The 18,973-nt window shown below is 36.8% G+C and overlaps 1 protein-coding gene and 1 long non-coding RNA gene across 22 annotated transcripts in view; one reads left to right on the forward strand and one right to left on the reverse strand.

Moving 5' to 3' along the window:
- Bnc2 (basonuclin 2) overlaps positions 1-18,973 on the reverse strand; it is a 428,651-nt gene that overhangs the window by 85,351 nt on the left and 324,327 nt on the right. The window lies entirely within an intron of this gene.
- On the forward strand, positions 617-18,736 carry LOC125357587. Its single transcript, XR_007212176.1, has 3 exons — positions 617-657; positions 6,294-6,299; positions 18,308-18,736. It is a non-coding gene; the product is annotated as an uncharacterized LOC125357587 (long non-coding RNA).

Here is an 18,973-nt window from a genome sequence, read left to right on the forward strand (position 1 = left end):
CAGTTGGACCACAAGTATGTGTTTTAAATTGTATTGCTTATCAGAAAGAAAGGAGAGGGAAGGAGGGAAAAAATCCCTGTATGCTGAGATTTATCCTAACAAATTAATTTCTATCTCACCAAATTCAGGAAAGAGGAGGAAAGGAAATATATACATCTAACTTGGTGTCCCGAAATTCAAAGTATCACTTTTATATTAGTATAAAGTTCATTAATTTACTTTCTTTCTCTAAAGCTTAGAGAAGCATTTTTTCAAGTCATTGATCTCATTTTTTGAGGAAATCAGTGGAGTTTATATAAATAGTAAGTGCCAAGCTTGAAGAAACCATATAAACTGGGAAACAGATTAGTCATACTGAGTTTTCCAAAAAGAAAAAAAAGAATACTAGATAACTGAATAATTTTTAACCACACCTCAGATTTGTAGACCAATAGGAAACGACATTTGGCACAAATAACTAACACCAAGGTTGCTACCAATTTTTTAAAAAGTTCTTTGTTCTGGAAAGAACACAAACAAACTTGTGAATAGGGTCTGCTGGCTACTTCTGGAGAGTGAATCTTAGTAGAAGTGATAATGAAAGGATGTATTCATCTCTGTAATGTGTGTGTGTGTGTTTGTGTGTTTGTGTGTGTGTGTGTGTGTGTGTGTGTGTGTGTACGGAAGAACAAAATTAAAAATAGAAAACCTTTTCTTTTTTCTGTGATAAGGTCCAGGGTGGAGTATGGAGGACAAGGGCCATTTCTAATATCTGTGTCCATGAACATAGAATCATGTAAGTTGTTTTCTGGGTGGATTGGGGGGGGGGGATTTTTTACACATTTAATCATAACAGATTACTTCAGATTTTTTTAAAAAGTACATTAAGTTGATTTTTCACTCTAGTATTTAATATCTGTTACAAGTTCCCAAGTGGGCTTAAGCAGATGGCCTTATATTACCTACACTTTTATCTTCTAGTTGTTTTAACATTTTTTTTTTTTTTTTGCTGCAAGTGGAATGTTGGTGCTTCCTGTGCATGCAGTCCAGGATTCTGCACAAGTTTTCGAAGGAAGAGTGAGACATGAACTAGGAAGCTGGGCAAGTCTGCTCCACACCCTGTCCCAGGACAGGCAAGGGCAAACTGCCCCAGCACACTGCCTGGACCGTACATCTCCAAGCTCTTGTTCTTCTTGTGTCTCCATAGGAGCATGCTGAAGTATGAAGATTCTTTTTTAAAGGTTTTGCTCACTCTTCTCCTCTGCTTCCTCAAGATTACTGACCTGCACTGGCAGGCAAGCATGGCCAAGCCCAGATGCACTTCCCCAGAGGTCACTGCTCCAGGCACCTCCCTGGGAGCATCTTGATGGTGGCCTCCTGGGGACAGCACTGCTCCCATGACTTTACAGAAATGTGAACAATAATGAAAGTTTAAAAACAGAAAGAAAATTTCAAAAACTTTTTGGCTTTTTTGAGACAGGGTCTTACTGTACAATCCATACCATCCTCAAACTCATGATCCTCCAACCTTAACTTCCCAAAGCACTGGGGTTATGGCTGTATACCATCGTGCTTGGCTAGAAAACACAGCTTTTATATATACCAGAAATACCCCTTTTTAGTACTATTCATCCTACTCTCTTTTAAATCCCTGTTCCCTGAGATAATGGAAGTCAAAGTTCAGAAGTTGTATGTTGTATCTTAATAAAACTAGAAAACAAATGTCTTTCACATAGTTTGGTGGGTTAAACGTGACAAGTTATAAACAAGTTAAATAAATAATCTATGAGAATATCTCTATATTGAAAAGAGAAGGTGTGTGTATGTGTGTGTGAGAGAGAGAGAGAGAAAAAGAGAGAGAGAGAGAATTACCAGACTAATTCTAAGATAGAGATAAAAACTTTGCTCCAAGAATCTTTTAAGTAAGGATAAATGTTTCCCTTTCCCTGACCGCCATTCTTTTCTTTTTAACTTTTTTTATTGCCTAGGTAATGAACAGAGGGGTTACAGTTACATATGTAAGGCAATGAGTACACTTCTTATCAAACTTGTTAGCTTCTTCATTTTTCTCCCACCTTCCCCCCTCCCCGGTCCCTCCCTACCCTCCCCTGAGATGTACAGTTGGTTTACAGCATATTGTCTTGTAAGTATTGCTGTTGCATTGGTTTACCTTTTACCCTTTGTCTCTCCATTTTGGTGTTCCCCTCCCCTAGTTCCAATAAATGTACATTCAATACCCAGCGTACCAAAGTCAGTTACAGTGACATCATCAGAGGTAAAACCATGAGGAATAAAGACAAAAGAAAAAGGCATAATTTCATATGGTACATTGGAAATAACAACAATCAAGACAAATCACTTATTTCCAAGTCTTGTAGTTCATTTCGCTTAGGATTATCTTATGTGATCATAACTACATTGCTATTGAGCTATTGTGCTCCTTCCGCTAGGACTATCCTAGAAGAGTACTAATTGTTTCCAATGAGTGAAACCATAGAGCTTATATGTTTCTTTGGGTCTGGCTCACTTTACTTACTATGGTTTTTTCAAAGTCTTTCCATTTCCTCATGAATGGGGCAGTGTCATTCCTTCTAACAGAGACATAGAATTCCATTGTGTGTATGTGTCACTTTTTCTTGATCCATTCATCTACTGAGGGGCATCAAGGATGGTTAAACCTCCATTCTTAAGTGTAATGAAAAGTGACAGTGACTAGGGACTCTCTGCCTCTTCTAGATATAATCTTCATCTGCATAATAAATCCTAGTTCCATGCCACCAACAAAGACAGGGATTGGTGCTGGAAGCATACTTCTAGAAGGAATTGCACTGAGAGCTCAGAAGAGGTATATCCATAGTTGAAAAGATCAAGGACCAAAGACAAGAACTCTGAAAACTAAAATAAACTCTCAAAAGATATGCATTTGCCCTTTTTAGTGGAATAAAGATTTTCTCCTCATCCTTAGTAGATATATTTCTTCTTCAAATGTGAATACTCAAAGAGAAGGCTACAGTCTTCTGGATGAATGTTCCTTCTGGGACAGTATTCTGTTTTACAGTGATTGTTGAGGAGTGACTTGGGATGATTACTGACCAAGCTAACATAGAGGTTAGATCAGAAGGCTGCCATGCTGACAAAACAGTAACTATCATTTGTGGTGTTCTTACCATTGTAGCAGGCACTATTATTGGTGTAGACATGCTAAAATATTGCCACTTTTTTGGCAGCCTCATAAGGTAGATATAATATCATCTCTCATGGAAGTGAAGTAGGAGATTCACCAAGGTTAAGTAATTTGCTCAAAGTTATACAGCTGGCAAGACAATGTTCCTGGCATCCTTCCAGGTATAAGTAAAGGGGCCTCATCTCAGTGGAGGACAGATGGCCATACCCATAAGACAGTAAACAGCTATCACTGGCATGGAGCTGTACCATTAAGATACTGATACCAAACATGGCAAGCCTAGAATCCAAGGACCAAGACAAATAAACTTCAAGAATCCTCTCTAGGGAGGTCTAACAAACAGATATCATATATTAAGCCAGAATATTCTGCAGCATAATGTCTGATCCTTTCCTCTATAGTGAAATGGGATCATGAATAGGGCTTCTAGGAGGCCCACAGTGAAAAATTTCCTATGTTTCACGGTGAGAATTTCAGCCAAGAATAGTAATTACCCCATACTATTCAACACCACCTCTGAAACGCCACTTTATTAAGACATGAGTCCTTTTCCAGGATGAAATATTCTTGACATAAGGTCACAGGAAAGGAAACCTAGAATGTCTATGTTTTGTCACAGGAATAATTCTGAGATAAGAATAGCAAAGAAGAAAAATCTTGAACAAGGAAGCTGAAGATTTCAAAAGAAAAGCACAAAGGATTGAGTCCAAAATTAAGCAAGAAAGGATTTGGTATAAGATCAAAACCAATGGAGAACAAAAGATCCCTTTCTTCTGGAAATAATTCAGGTAGCTGATGTGATGGTCTTATCTCTATCTAAATCTATCTTATTTCTGTGTTTGGACAAAGTCAAGAGTCATTGTCATCTAGATGGCAAAAGTTGGAGGAAAGGAAGAAGGGGAGTATCTGAATAGCATATAAGAGAGTGGAGGCAAAGAGAGATTTCTTTTATTAGGCTGCCTAGTTTAAATAATTTATGTAAACCTAGTTAATTCCTAAGTACAGATAAATTCACATACTGAGAAATATATACTTTGTGACTAAATTCTACTGTATATTCATATGCAACAGGCACACAATGATGAGTTGTTGTTTTACTTTATACAATTTAAATGACATTATAAACAGGAAATTCTGTGTTCAGTATATGGTACAAGCACAGGATAGAAAATATCAAAGAGAAAGAGGTCCAAGGCAATTTCAAAGAATTTTTTCAAGTAAGACTGACTTAGTAAATTTTCTGGACATATTGTGACTGTAGCCACTCCCAAAAGCAAGTGTTTACTTCAGTCTGAAGCAAACTGTGAATGATACAAGGAGGAAATTGTTGCACAGGTTAATCTTTATAAACAAACAATAAATGGGACACGTTGCAGATTTCCTGAAGATAAAGAAACAGCCAGGCTGCCTCGGGAATTTTCTAGAAGAGTCATAATATGTCTAACCACTATACTTGGAAGAGACAATGAAAGACACCTGTCCAAAGCTGCTTTAGAAAAAAGGGGAGGGGGGGAAGAGACAAAAAAATAACAAAAAAAAAAAAAAACAGTAAAGGCTACAGATCTTTCCCTCTCATCTGTCTGGTGTCTTCTGAATTTCTCTGAAATCCAACCAAAACCTCAGGTCAAATTTCCACCAGAAACGGGGATACAGTTGTTATTGATTCTGCAACATAGGCAGTAATTTCATGACCACTCCAAAACGAGTTACCATAATTGTATTTCCCTTATATTTACCATAAGCAAGTAAAATATGAATTGTTTACATCAGTGTAGTAGAATATCCAATGGGTGCATGTGCACATATTTCTGGTATTACATAAAAGATAATACCCTTTTCTAAGAGAGCAGATTGAATTTGTAAACTGGTCAACAATTTTCCCCATAGATGTATATTTGTTTCCTTTAACATATATTTTATGTTTTTCTTCTAGTGATTCTTTGTGATATTAGAATTTTTTAAAGTGTTACTTTCTGCTAAGAGCAGTTATCAACATCAAAACTCCATATGATGGCCAAGTTGATGGCATAAGCCTATAATACTGGCTAGCTGGGAGATAGAGATTAAAGGATATAGCAGATTGAGGTGAATCTTCATGAGACTCTTTTTCAGCTAATGGCTGTGCAGAGATCTCTGCTATGGGAGGGGGAGCACAATAGCTGGGTGCAGTGGTATGTACCTGTTTTGCAAACAATAAAAGGAAAAATGAATAGGAGGACTGATGTTCAGGCTAGAACTGGCATGAAGGGTTTGAAACCCTATCTTGAAAATGATCAACATAAAAAAAGGGACAGGTGGAATGGCTCAAGTGGTAGAATACCTAGTAAGTAAACGTGAGACCTTGAGGTCAAACTCTGGTACTAGGAGGGAAAAAAAACAAATCAACAAACAAAATTCCATATTACATAAATTGAATTTTGGGTTTTTTTATTTTTACCTTGCAGAAAGAGTATGACTTTTTTTTTTTAAACAATAGTGAGGAACCCACCTGATGGCTACAATTGCTTTTAAATATTTGCATTTTTGTATGACTACTGGGTTTGTCTCTGACAATGTTCTTGGAAAAAATTTAAAAATTCCCTTCCCCTGATAATATGTTCAATGTCCTCTTTCGCCAGAGGCATTTATTCATTATATAAGTCAAACAAACACATAGTAATGGACCAAAAGTGAAGAGTAAGGCCCAGCCTAGTCCTCTGCTGGAGCTAAGATGATTTTGGTGCACTGCATGCAGATGTCAGGTATTTTAATAAAGAGCTCTATTGTGCAGGTCCCACTACTCCTCCACAGCTCCTAGCACTCCCTAAAAAATGGGGGGTGGAGAGGTGGAGGAGAGGGGAAGAGCGACAGCCATTCCAGCTGGAGCTGGAACCTTGTCTGAGTCAGGAAAACCACAGCTCATAAGCAAAGAGGAAGCATAATGTTCTACAAGGACAAAACATTAGCAGAAATGTCACTCAGCCCCAGTTCCACATGTTGGCTGCCACGGCCTCTTCCTCCTAGCATGCCCGATTGATATAAATTCCATCTGCTCAGCAACCAAGTGACAGAGAAGAAATACCGGCATCTGGTCTCCATTGCTGTCGGGTTTTTGTTCCATGTTAGACCTTAGCTAGAAACATATGAAGAGATGAAGGTGCTTGGCAAGCGACTAAAAGGCTGAACTGGCATAAAGGAGACTTTCTGATGCTTTTCACACTTCACTCTGGAGTTTTTACTGAGATGGGGGAGGGTGTGACAGAGACTTGATAAACTAAACAGGGAAGCCAATAGGCCTGAAGATCATTTCATGTATTTTTTAAGGCTTGGGAGATTTTTAAAAAGAGTTTTCCTGTTAAAAACTATAAACCCCAATATTTATCCTTCTTTCTAGCCATTTAATGCAACAGAAGGTAACTAAGTCACATAAATATGTTCTTCAGCTAATCCCCCCCCCCCCTTTTCTTAAACATCCATTGGTTTGGATCTGCTCCATAGGCACTTTATAGTCTCCTGAGGAGAAGCTTGAAAATGCCAAAACTCAACACCACCAGCTCTTTTTTAACTCCCAGCTGCCCAGAAAGATATAGTCATCTATCAAAACTAAAACCATAAAGGGAAGTAAAAGCACATCTAAGTTCCATTAAAAAATGAGACAAAATAAACAAACAAAAAATCTAAAGGCCCCAAAATGTAATTATTACCTCCTCAGATTATCATTTAATTATTCTCTTGACCAGGTGACTGATGAAAGAGAAAAAGAAATATGAAAGTGGACTAGTACAAAAGAACATGGACACGGGCATTGTTTTTTCCTTTTCGGTGTTTACTTGAATGCTTTCAAAGTAGGAACAAGAATGGATCCACTCACAAAAGAACATGAAAAATATTTTTTTAAGAGGTCAGGTTATTGTTACCTTAGGAAACATTTACAAAGATGAGTCCTATTAAACTCTCTTCAAAATGACAGAAGAAATGCATATGCTTTTGAGAAGTATACACGAATTACTAAAAAGAACTATTTTACACTACATATTTTATTTTTGCCTAAACAAAATAAGCACAACACTATATGGCATTATACCGTGAAACAGGCTACTTGTTTTCCATCCTTCCTCTTAGAAAGTACTTAAGAAAAGAATTCCATGCATGGTAAGATAAGTGAACTGTACCAAGAACAATAATATGAAACAAAATATCAGGGAAACCAACAGCACAGAATGATGGTACCTCTGAGGCTGTCAGTCCTGAGACCAATCACTAGGCGTGTGAATGACCTACAAAACTGAAATGAAGGTCAGATTATGAGCTATTCACAGCCATCCAGAATAATTTTATCGAGGAAGCTAGTAAGACTTAAGCTCTAGCCCCTCATTTGTGTAGGTCTTGGTAGTTTCAAAGAGTTATAGAATATCCTAGATCCAGTAGAGGATGCATACACAAACGATTTCTATGTAAATATTTTTGATAAATCCCCTAAGGATATTTCCAAAGAAAAATACTTGAACTTCCATTATTCTGGCAATTTTTTGCTTTTTAACAGATTTCTTATTCCAAATTTACATCCACTATTGTACATAGAAATTATTAAAAGTTTATACTAAATTATTTACTTTCTAATTAAGACTTTGCTGTTTCTACATATAATAATACATTGGAGATGTTTTCTTCTTTTTTTTTTTTTTTTTTTTTTTTGGCCAGTCCTGAGCTTTGGACTCAGGGCCTGAGCACTGTCTCTGGCTTCTTTTTGCTCAAGGCTAGCACTTTGCCACTTGAGCCACAGTGCCACTTCTGGCTGTTTTCTGTATATGTGGGTGCTGGGGAATTGAACCCAGGGCTTAAGGTATAAGAGGCAAGCACTCTTGCCACTAGGCCATATCCCCAGCCCTGGAGATGTTTTCTGTATTTTAAATAATCAAATATCATTAAAACAAATTCCATATTGGAAATAAAATATGTGAATGATGAACTTATTAATTATAACTGCCATATCACACACTTTAACAAACATAAAAATCCTACCTAAAATTTTATTTGAAGAATCAAAACTCACTGACTACAAATGAAATACAGATAGGGTAGAAAGAGTACCTCAGTGGTCCAGCACATTGTGGCATACTCATGGACTTTACTTCAATACCAAGCATCTGAAAAACTAAACGTGGTGTGTGTGTGTGAGTGTGTGTGTGTGTGTGTGTGTGTGCGTGTGTGTGTTGGGGGGAGAATTCAAGGCAAAACCAAATAGAAAGCAAAAACAGAAATGAACCAACTAAGAGCAATTATCTGTAAGACTGTGCTGATTCTTGTAGGATATAAACAGCTGCTAAAATATATATTTCTAAGTCCTTTTCAAGGACTTATTATCTTGATTAAAAATGAAAAATCATAAAAAATGGAAAATCATATTCAGAGAAATGCAAATGTAATAATGTACTACCATTTTTCCTCTATCACCAACCAGAATATCAAAGGTCTAAAAATATGTCTCAATATGTAGAATATTAGGGTGTGGGTAAATAGGCTAAAATATCTAAATATCTATACAATGCAGTTGTTTGAAAAGAAGGAAGCAGCTTTTTTATGTGCTCAGATGGAATTGTTTAAAAGAGATTTTAGGGCTGGGAATGTGGCTTAGTGTTAAGAGTACTTGCCTAGCATGCATGAAGTCCTGGGTTCAGTTCCTCAGTACCACATAAAAAGAAAAATCCAGAAGTGGCACTGTGTCTCAAGTGGTAGAGTGCCAGCCTTGACCAAAAGAGGGTCAGGGACAGTGAGCAGGCCCTGAATTTAAGTCCCAGGACTGGCAAGACGGGGGGGGGGGGGGAGGGGGTCATATTGTGTGAGGTATAAAAACTACAGAAGAATGTACTACAAAATACAGAATATATCCTATGTCATCATTTGTATCACACAATCAGGATATGCTGTGCTTTATATGCCTAGACAATTTCCAGAACTACATCTAAGTATCACAGACTTACTTTCCATTAATTTTTTTTTATTTAGGACATTCACTCCTTTAAAAATATTATTGCTTCAAAACTGTATTCCATTAAAAGTCAGGGGTCTACCTATTCTTGAACTTAGGGCTAAAATGTTTTATTTATCTTTGCACCTCCCATCACTCTACAAGTGAGTACATATAAGTTCCAATAGGCATAGCTGTTCTTGCCTTTATGAGAGAAAACTAATAAATACTTTCTTCTTGGGCTTTTATTGCTGAAACTCCCCCCAAATTTTAAGTTTTTCACTTTGGTCTTTCCAGGTTGTTATACATATACATTTGTATATCTTATATGTATTCACATGTGTGGCAGGGAACTATAGTATTTATCTGGGTATCAGAAATTTGACAATTTGCTAATGCATTGCACCAGAGATTAAAAGCAATAAAGGACATTTGGAAATAACTAATTCCAAAGGAAAACCTAACCAATATCGTACCTAACTGATTTACCTCTTAAGATAGCTTATTTTAAAAACAAGAGTTGATGTTCACAAACATTGGGGTTATTTTCAAAATAGTTTAGTGCTTCTTTCTTCTTTTGGTGTTATGACACGTCTACTCTCTCCTCCAACCACTCCAGTCCAAAGAAACCCTATATTGTCAAAATATATCCTCAGAGAAATAAATGTTCACTATTCAGTTAAGAGATAATAAACATCATAATATTTTCTTATTTTTACTGATGGAGATTGCACACTATGCCCATAATTTACTGTCTGAACTACTCACTGAAGTGACCATACAATGTCAATGGAAAGTGAGTATGTTAAAAAAAAAAGTATACATTAAAAAAAAAAACATTCTCTTTACATAAATCTACTGAGGTCTTTTGATGTGATTGTATGTAGCAAACAACACTAAGTTTTATCCATTAAAAAAAAATCAAAATCCAGTAGGAGTAAAAGGCATGTATAGGGCTGGGAATATGGCCTAGTGGCAAGAGTGCTTGCCTCATATACATGAAGCCCTGGGTTTGATTTCCAAGCACCACATATATAGAAAATGGCCAGAAGTGGCTCTGTGGCTCAAGTGGCAGAGTGCTAGCCTGGAGCAAAAAGAAGCCAGGGACAGTGCTCAGGCCCTGAGTTCAAGCCCAGGACTGACAAAAAAAAAAAAAGGCAAGTATATAGGCAATTATTGTATAGCATAATAATGGATAAATAAAAATTGTCACACAGGGACTTTAGGTGGTACAGGCAATGCCAGATGGTGAGATTTTCCTGGAAAAGTAATAGCTAAGATGAGACTGAAAGGCAGGTAGGAATTAGCTCGGAGAAGTACTGAGATCAGCACAACTTCAGCAAAGACACTGGAAGCAAGTGAGTACATGTCCAAATGGAGGAATCACAGGACTGCCAAAAAACATGAAGGCCTTCTGAATTACAGCTGCTAGCCTCTCATTTTTAAGCACTAAATACAGGCAAAATGCCATTCCTGATAGACTCACTAACCAGATCAAATACCCATTCTAAGTTTCTAAACATCAGAGGACAAAGAGATGCCATAACAATTAGGTGTATTTAGCATTAAAAAAAAAAAAAGCAGGAAGGCTGTACCTGCTGTTGGCTACATTCATCCCTCCCCCTAATCTACCCCTGTGACCTCAACTGTGGGATCTAAATGGGAGGTCTTATCACCTACAGCCCCAAATGCAAAGCTACATTTCTCAAACTGTATGAGAAGGTGTTGTTCAGTGTTTGCTTGTTATACCCATCAATACCCACAAGTACATGTCTGCTGAGGTGACTGAATAGCTGAAGGAAGTTGTATAAGCTTCAATAGCAGGGCCACAGCACTGCTCCTACATGAATGACAACTGATGGGTCAAATCACCAGGGACTAGGAGAAGAGTTATTAAAGGTGACAGATACACTACCTAGGAGACAGGTTGAGAGGGGGAAAAAGATTATTTATAAGCGAATAGTTAACAGCTGTACTTACTGCTAAGCATTACATGGATGCCACAAACTGTAGAATTCAAATCCTGAGTTATTGAAGCACGAACAACTGCCTGTCACCCAAATGCAACGCATCACTACAAATTAAGGTGAGAGAAATGAGATGCCGTAATGCGGCCTCACTAAAGAAGGCAGTGTCATCTCAGAGCTCAGATACGAGGCAAGGATAAGCTGAGATAACCATACAATGAATTATGCTTCCTAATAATAATGATGAATGTGCACTAACAGCTTTATAAATTTTCCTGAGGGTTTCAACAACAGAACAGATGCTGGATGCATCTTATAATATCAAGAGTGAACTTGCCTTGGAGATATTGAAGAGTGGTCATTTAGAATGGCAAAATGAGAGGGGGAAAATGATACAAGAAAGAAACTATACAACCTGGTTTAAAATATATTGGAGTAATTATTACTTAAGACAACTTTAGTATGTCTTATTTACAAGTAAATATGTTAATCTGTTTGAAATGAAATAAAATGTATGGTAGTCTGAAAAATCTGGATCATAAACTAGGTAGATATTATAGGAATGAGCTCATATATTAGTATTAAGAAAACCAACAGTGAAAGTCGTTCTCAATTCAGTGCTTGAAAAAACTAGAAACTCAATTTACCATGAGTTGGAAATCTGAGTGAACAATCTCAATACTTTTTTTTTGGTTGGTCCTGGGGCTTGAACTCTGGGCATGGGTACTTCAGTTCATGGCTAATGCTCTACTACTTGAGCCACAGTGCCACTTCTGGTTTCCTGGTAGATAATTGCAGATAAGAGTCTCACAGACTTTTCTGCCTGGGCTGGCTTTGAACTACCATCCTCAGATCTCAGCCTCCTGAGTAGACAGGATTACAAGCCTGAGCCAATGATGCCTGGCTCAATAATTTTTTATTATCATTTCTCTAGAAAATGAAACTTTCCATGGCCCTATGTATTCGGTATCACCACAAAGGAAAGAATTTGTTTGTTTTATTTCTTTTAAGTAATTTTAAGGCACTATTCTCATTTCAGAAAAAAAAATCATGTATTATTAGTGGGATACAAATTAGTTCAATCGGGGCTGGGGATATGGCCTAGTGGCAAGAGCGCTTGACTCGTATACATGAAGCCCTGGGTTCAATTCCCCAGCACCACATATACAGAAAATGGCCAGAAGTGGCGCTGTGGCTCAAGTGGCAGAGTGCTAGCCTTGAGCAAAAGAAAGCCAGGGACAGTGCTCAGGCCCTGAGTCCAAGCCCCAGGAATGGCCAAAAAAAAAAAAAAAAAAATTAGTTCAATCTTTTTGGAGAATATATAATACACATTCAATAAAACTTCAATAAGTACTATTACTAGTTATTTCTGTCCAGGATATACTGTTAGTTGAATATGATGCTTAAACTTTAGGTGTTGGTCATTCGCACAAAAAAGAGAAACAGCAAACAATAGTCATATACTCAAAATAAACTATCCTTGAAAGACTATTAAAGAAACTAATAAAAAAAGTTTGTACTTGACAAATAATTCAGCAAACAGGTGGTGTGGATGCATCAATAAGCATTTATTACACCTACTCAAAACAGTTTTCTACCAGTCACTATGATAGACTGGGCAACTGTATTTCTAAATATTTATCTACAAGAACCCATGCAAAAGAATACATCAGGGGCTGGGGATATAGCCTAGTGGCAAGAGTGCCTGCCTCGGATACACGAGGCCCTAGGTTCGATTCCCCAGCACCACATATACAGAAAACGGCCAGAAGCGGCGCTGTGGCTCAAGTGGCAGAGTGCTAGCCTTGAGCGGGAAGAAGCCAGGGACAGTGCTCAGGCCCTGAGTCCAAGGCCCAGGACTGGCCAAAAAAAGAATACATCAATATGATAATAGTAATATCTAAAACAATATTTGTAAATCAAAAATGCTGGAAATAAATATCATTAAATAAAATATGGTAAAATAATACAGGAAATTATGTGGAGATTAGTAGATGAAATCACTATTAGCAACATGAACATAGATCTAAATCTGCTGTACCTTTGTTGCTGTATTTGTTTTCTTTTCTTTTCTTTTTTTTTTTTTTTTTTTTTGGCCAGTCCTGGGCCTTGGACTCAGGGCCTGAGCACTGTCCCTGGCTTCTTTTTGCTCAAGGCTAGCACTCTGCCACTTGAGCCACAGTGCCACTTCTGGCCGTTTTCTGTATATGTGGTGCTAGGGAATTGAACCCAGGGCCTCATATATACGAGGCAAGCACTCTTGCCACTAGGCCATATCCCCAGCCCCTGTTTTCTTTTAGTCTTGTTTATCTGTCTTTGGTAGGGGAAGGGGGGTTACAGGAAGGGTGGGTCAAAGGGTGAACAAATGCAGCACTGATACTCACTAGCCACTACACTGAAAATGAACTATACAACTTGTGAGTCGGAAAGAAAGGGAAAATCTGGGAGAGAAGGGATGACATTGATCCAAAACAATATTCGACAAGAAATGTACTCACTATCTTACATATGTAACTGTAAGCCCTCTGTACATCACCTTGACAATAAAATGAAATTTAAAAAAGAAATGTCCTTTTTACCGAACTTATATAACTGTAACTGTCCGTACATCACCTTCATAATAACATTAAAATGTTAAAAAAATCTGCTATACCAAATCACTCCAATGTCAGTAACTTAAAAGTTTTATTTTCTCACAGTTCTGGAGGCCTGATGTCCAAAGTTAAGGCTGTGTACCTTTTGGAGGCTCTTGGAGAACATCTCCATGCCTCATGGCTAGCTGCTGCATTTTTTTTTTATTGTAAAGGTGATGTACATAGGGGTTATAATTACATATATCTGGTAATGAGTACATTTCTTTTTGAACAGTGTCACTTATTCTCTTTTTCCCCCAGTTTTTCCTCTTCCAACCCCCTCCCCCCTGACAAGTTGTATGGTTCACTTCCAACATAGTATCTAATGGGTATCCCTGTTGAATTAGTTCACCCTTTAGCTACAACATTCTAACTTCTGCCTCTATAACATCATCTCTCCATTGTATATGTCTCCTCTGCATATCTGTCCCTAGTTTTCCACTCTTTTATAGGGCTATATATTGTGGAATTTAGTAAGTTTAATCGTAACAGCAATGATCATCTTTTCCAATATGGGAACATTCAGAAGTTCCAGGACCTATATGAATATATAGGAAGAAGGATCATTTATTGGTCCAATATAAGGTTTTAAGTAAATCATTAAAATTTTAAATAGTATACCATAAGAAAATAATATGCAAGTATTCCATTTTTTATAAGCAATAATGAAAATTGGTGTTATAAGATTCAATTGTCTGGTATACACATCAAACAAGTAAAGGTATTCTCTACAAGAGGGGGCTAGAGACAGTTTCATTATATATTACAGCAATGTTTATCTACAGCAATCTTATCTTTCATAAAGAAAACTCAACAACACTAAAAAGGAAGCTTTGATATATTTGGTATTTCCTCAAATTTTCTTACCCAATTCTGTAATCTCTTTGGTCCTCACTGAGGGAAAAAGATATATTATTTATATCTCCATATAGATTTCCATATATAGACTCATCATTTCTGAGTATAATATTATTAACTAGTCTCTCGAGTTTCTATAGAATAGGATTATTCTTAATGCAATCTTCTACAAAAATTTCAACTAAAGTGGCATTTACTGATCATCTTGCCCTTTACAAAATTCTTCTTTGTAGATTTTGTCACTAAATAGAGTTTCATCTTCCAGTTTCCTTTCACCTGAAAATTTCAGTAACAGTCTCCTATTAATACATTCTGGAACACAATTTCTAGAAATTATTGTATATTTCTGTACTTTGTTCTCTGTTCATGAGAATTGGTATGCACCATGAAGAGTGCCTTTCTTGGTTGTGTATCAAAATTGCACAACTTTTTCTTGGACTAGAAGTGAAGACAATGATCAAGAAAGGATTTTACAGGCACCTTCCCTTTTCTAATTCATTTACCCAAGTTTATAAAATGCCTACTGTGTGGAAATGTACCTCAAAGCATAGAGTTGCTATAAACGAGTGGGTAGACTGCAGGTGTCTGGAAATCCGACAAGAAGAGAAGAGAGTTCAGTAATGCCAGACTGTTGCTATGACATGAAGCAAGCCAGCAAGTTGAGGCATGAGAAGATGCTGGAAAGGAGCAAGAGTTGCACAGGTGTCATGGAGAAGCACCTTTGCAGTGGAGCTTATGGTACCTGATAATTACGGATACTGTAAGACCTGCCAAGAGACATATTTAGCAATATGCAGGGAGGGAGAAGAATAGGACAGACTATTATGAAACTTGCCACCCACCTCTTATTGGCACTATCAGTTTCATATGCTCTATTAAAGATAATCAAGGGTGCCCAGCCTCCCCTGAGATCAAGAGAGATGATGTTTATGAAAATAATAACAGTTTTTAAAACTGCCTAAATGTTTTAAGAGAGCCTTTATTTTTGACAGTGCTAAATACTTGTAAACAGGAAGGTAAGAAACAAAAACAAACCAGGAGACCACAGTAGCCTCAGTTCTGAAGGGCCACTCCAGGGCTACTTAAGCCAAATATCCTCTGTGAGTTCAGTGGTTAGGCAATTCTCTCCACTGGTGGCATTCCAAGGACATGTCTCTCATGGGGGCAAAACCAAGAAACTGGCACCAACAGGGTGTAGCAGACAGATTTCTGTTTGATATTGAGAGATAGAGGAGTTCTGGAGGAAATGTTTCCTTCACTTATATTTTTTAAAAACAAAACCTGCCTAGAACTGATTTGTGATGCTAAGTTTGTTAAAGTACAGTGTAACTTACTTGAATATAAACATAGTCACAGAGCTATCAGTAGGCTCAAATTCAGTCAAAATAAACAAACAAAAAGATGCTGTAAAATAATTATAAAACATATGGTATGAGTCCCAGATGTGTTTAACGTGTTATCACAGTTAACATTATTTACAGTATGATCTGGTCAGAATTAATACTCAAAGGGTTATGCACAGAATATGCCCAATTTTTCTTCTTAATTATGTACACCAACAGTTCTGTCAATCTATCTACATGAATCTGTCTAGAGATCTTTTACATTCACCCCCATCAATCATTTATATCTTTAAGATGTACTTTAATTCAAAATGTTTGAGTAGTACCACCAGTAAGTTGACAATAGCAATACAGCTGGAAGCTTGCTCATTTTTTTCCCTCCTTCACTCCTTCCTTTCCCTTCATTTCCCCTTCCATCGATGCCTGGGGCTTGAACTCAGGGCCTCATACCTAGCATTCTACTACTTGAGCCACACCTCCACTTTTGGCTTTTTGATGATTAATTAATTGGACATAAGAGTTTCCTGTGAATTTTTTTTGTCTTTTACCACCAAGTGTTTTTACTTCTCTATTTATAGGAACATTCTAGTTACCACAAATGAGGGAAATTTCTTTAGGTCTGGCTTACTTCACTTAATATATTTTTTCAAGTCTTTCCATTTTTTATGAATGGTACAATATTATCCTTTCTTATGGAAGCATAAAATTCCACTGTGTATAAATAAACATTTTCTGGATCCATTGTCTGCTGAGGGCCATCTAGGTTAATTCTATTCTATATATTAGCAATGGTAAAAAAAAATGTTGCAATGAACGTAGTTGTGCTGGTGGTGGCTTTAGTGCAGCCTTATAATTACAAGGTGCCTATAAATATACAAGTAAACACACGATGGTAAAAGAAAAAAATCCACTTGGATATGATAAATTAAAAAGAACTCTAGACATTCACACAGTGAAACCAAGGAAGATATTCTTAGGAGAAGATGACAAAGATATGATCATATAAAATGATATTTATCGAAAATGAACTCCAAGAAATGGAAACAAGAGGTTTTTTTGTTATTTCGCTTCTTGGTTTTGATCTCCTTTATTGCTGTATTTGTTTTCTGTACTTTTTGTTTCGTATATGTTTATCTATTTGTGGGAGGGTATGGGGAGCACAGAAATGGCTGGACAAATGGTGAACAAATGCAGCTGTGATATTCACTAGATACTATGTTGCAAAAACTATATAATTTGGGGGGGGAGTTCAGGAGAGGAAAAACTGGAAGAAAATGAGGGAAGTACTTTAAAAAAGAAATGTACTCATTACCTTACTTATGTAACTGTAACTCCTCTCTACATCACCATTACAATAGTAATAAAATAAATAAATAAAAGTTTCATGAACTTTCCTGCCTTGGTTGGCTACAAACCTTGATCCTCATATCCCAACCTTCTGAATAGCTAGGATTACAGGTGTTAGCCACCAGCACTTGGCTTCTCTTTTTCAATCAAGGCTAGAACTCCACTATTTGAGTCACACCTCCAGTTTCAGCTTTTTGTTAAGTGTCTCATGGACTTTTCTGCCCTGAGTAGCTTCAAACCTTGATCCTCAGATCTCAGCCTCTTGAGCAGCTGGAATTACAGGTGTGAGCCAACAGTGTCTGGCTTCTCTGTTCTTAAATAAAAGGAAATTCTGACAAAAATTATTTAAACTCATCAAACCCTTAAAACATTTAAAAATGTCATTAACTACATCACATTTTAATTGTATATTATTTTATTTATTTCACTTTCTCAGTTGCAAATGTATAGTAACAATTTTAAAACTTTAACATTTTCTTTTGTAATAACAGGTATATTTTATGCTATGCACATTATTGATGTATACTTACTGAGAAAAACTACTAATAGCTTATTCTTGTTATTGGAATAACATTTGGAGGTACAAGAATGTGCTAAACAGGAAACCAATCTAGGACTTTTTCCTTTAAATATTTAACTGAGAGGTGTCAAACAGTCCAGTCAAATACAAACAGAAGAAATAATTAAGAACTGAGTGAACTAGAGTTGCCTGCTCAGTAGCTGAGGCAAGTGGAATTATGAGTTTGAGGCTGGCCTAGTGACAACCTTGTGATGAAAATATTAAATATTTTTCTATCCTTGCAATATAAGATTAATACTTAATTTGTATTCAAGACCTTATATTAATAGACACACTAAAGCCCATGGGGTCATGTGGTTCTGAGTAGTTTGAAAGAGAAAAAGGCTTCCTTTCCTTTGGAGCATATAGACACAAGATACCCTCTCTTCTAAGTGTACAGTGACTACAACCAAGCTTCCCAATCACCAGAAGTGGTTTCTTACACTGGCTCACATTCACCCACAAAGGCTGACTTTAAATATATATTCAGGAATTTTGTAAGCAAGATGTTCAAACATAGGCAATATTAAAATTTAAATTATGTAAATGTATAATAAAATATTAAAACAAAATTAAACACTTAAAACCTCTTATTTCTAATTACTTAGCTTTATGCTAAATAATAATAGCTTATCTTTGTTATTGGGATAACATTTTGAAGTACAAGAATGTGCTAAACAGGGAATCAAAATAGAATTTTTCTTTTAAGAATTTAGCTGAGGGATATTTATGTGTGCTCCTGGGGTTATTTATTTCTATTTCTATTTGATATGGTGGCAATACTTTGTAAAAGTATATACTAAAGGGCTAGAGCCAGTGGCTCATGCCTGTAACACTAGCTACTCAGGAGGCTGAGACACGAGAATCAGGGTTAAAAGTTAATGTGGGCAGAAAAGTTCATGACTCTTATTTCCAATTAACCACCCCAAAGTGGAAGTGTATCTCAAGTGGTAGAATGCTAGTTTGGAGAAAAAAAAATTAAACATCAGGACAGTACCCAGGCCCTGACTTCAACCCCCAAAACTTGCACCAAGAAATAAAAAGTATATACTATGCTTTCTTCCCAACTCCATGATGAGAAGAAACTAAGGATGATAAGCTGAAAGCAGGCACAGTGGGCTACTTTCACCATCTTAAGTCAGCAACACTGCAATCC

Source organism: Perognathus longimembris, chromosome 1 (genome assembly GCF_023159225.1).
Source record: "Perognathus longimembris pacificus isolate PPM17 chromosome 1, ASM2315922v1, whole genome shotgun sequence".
NCBI classification, from domain to species: Eukaryota; Metazoa; Chordata; class Mammalia; order Rodentia; family Heteromyidae; genus Perognathus; species Perognathus longimembris.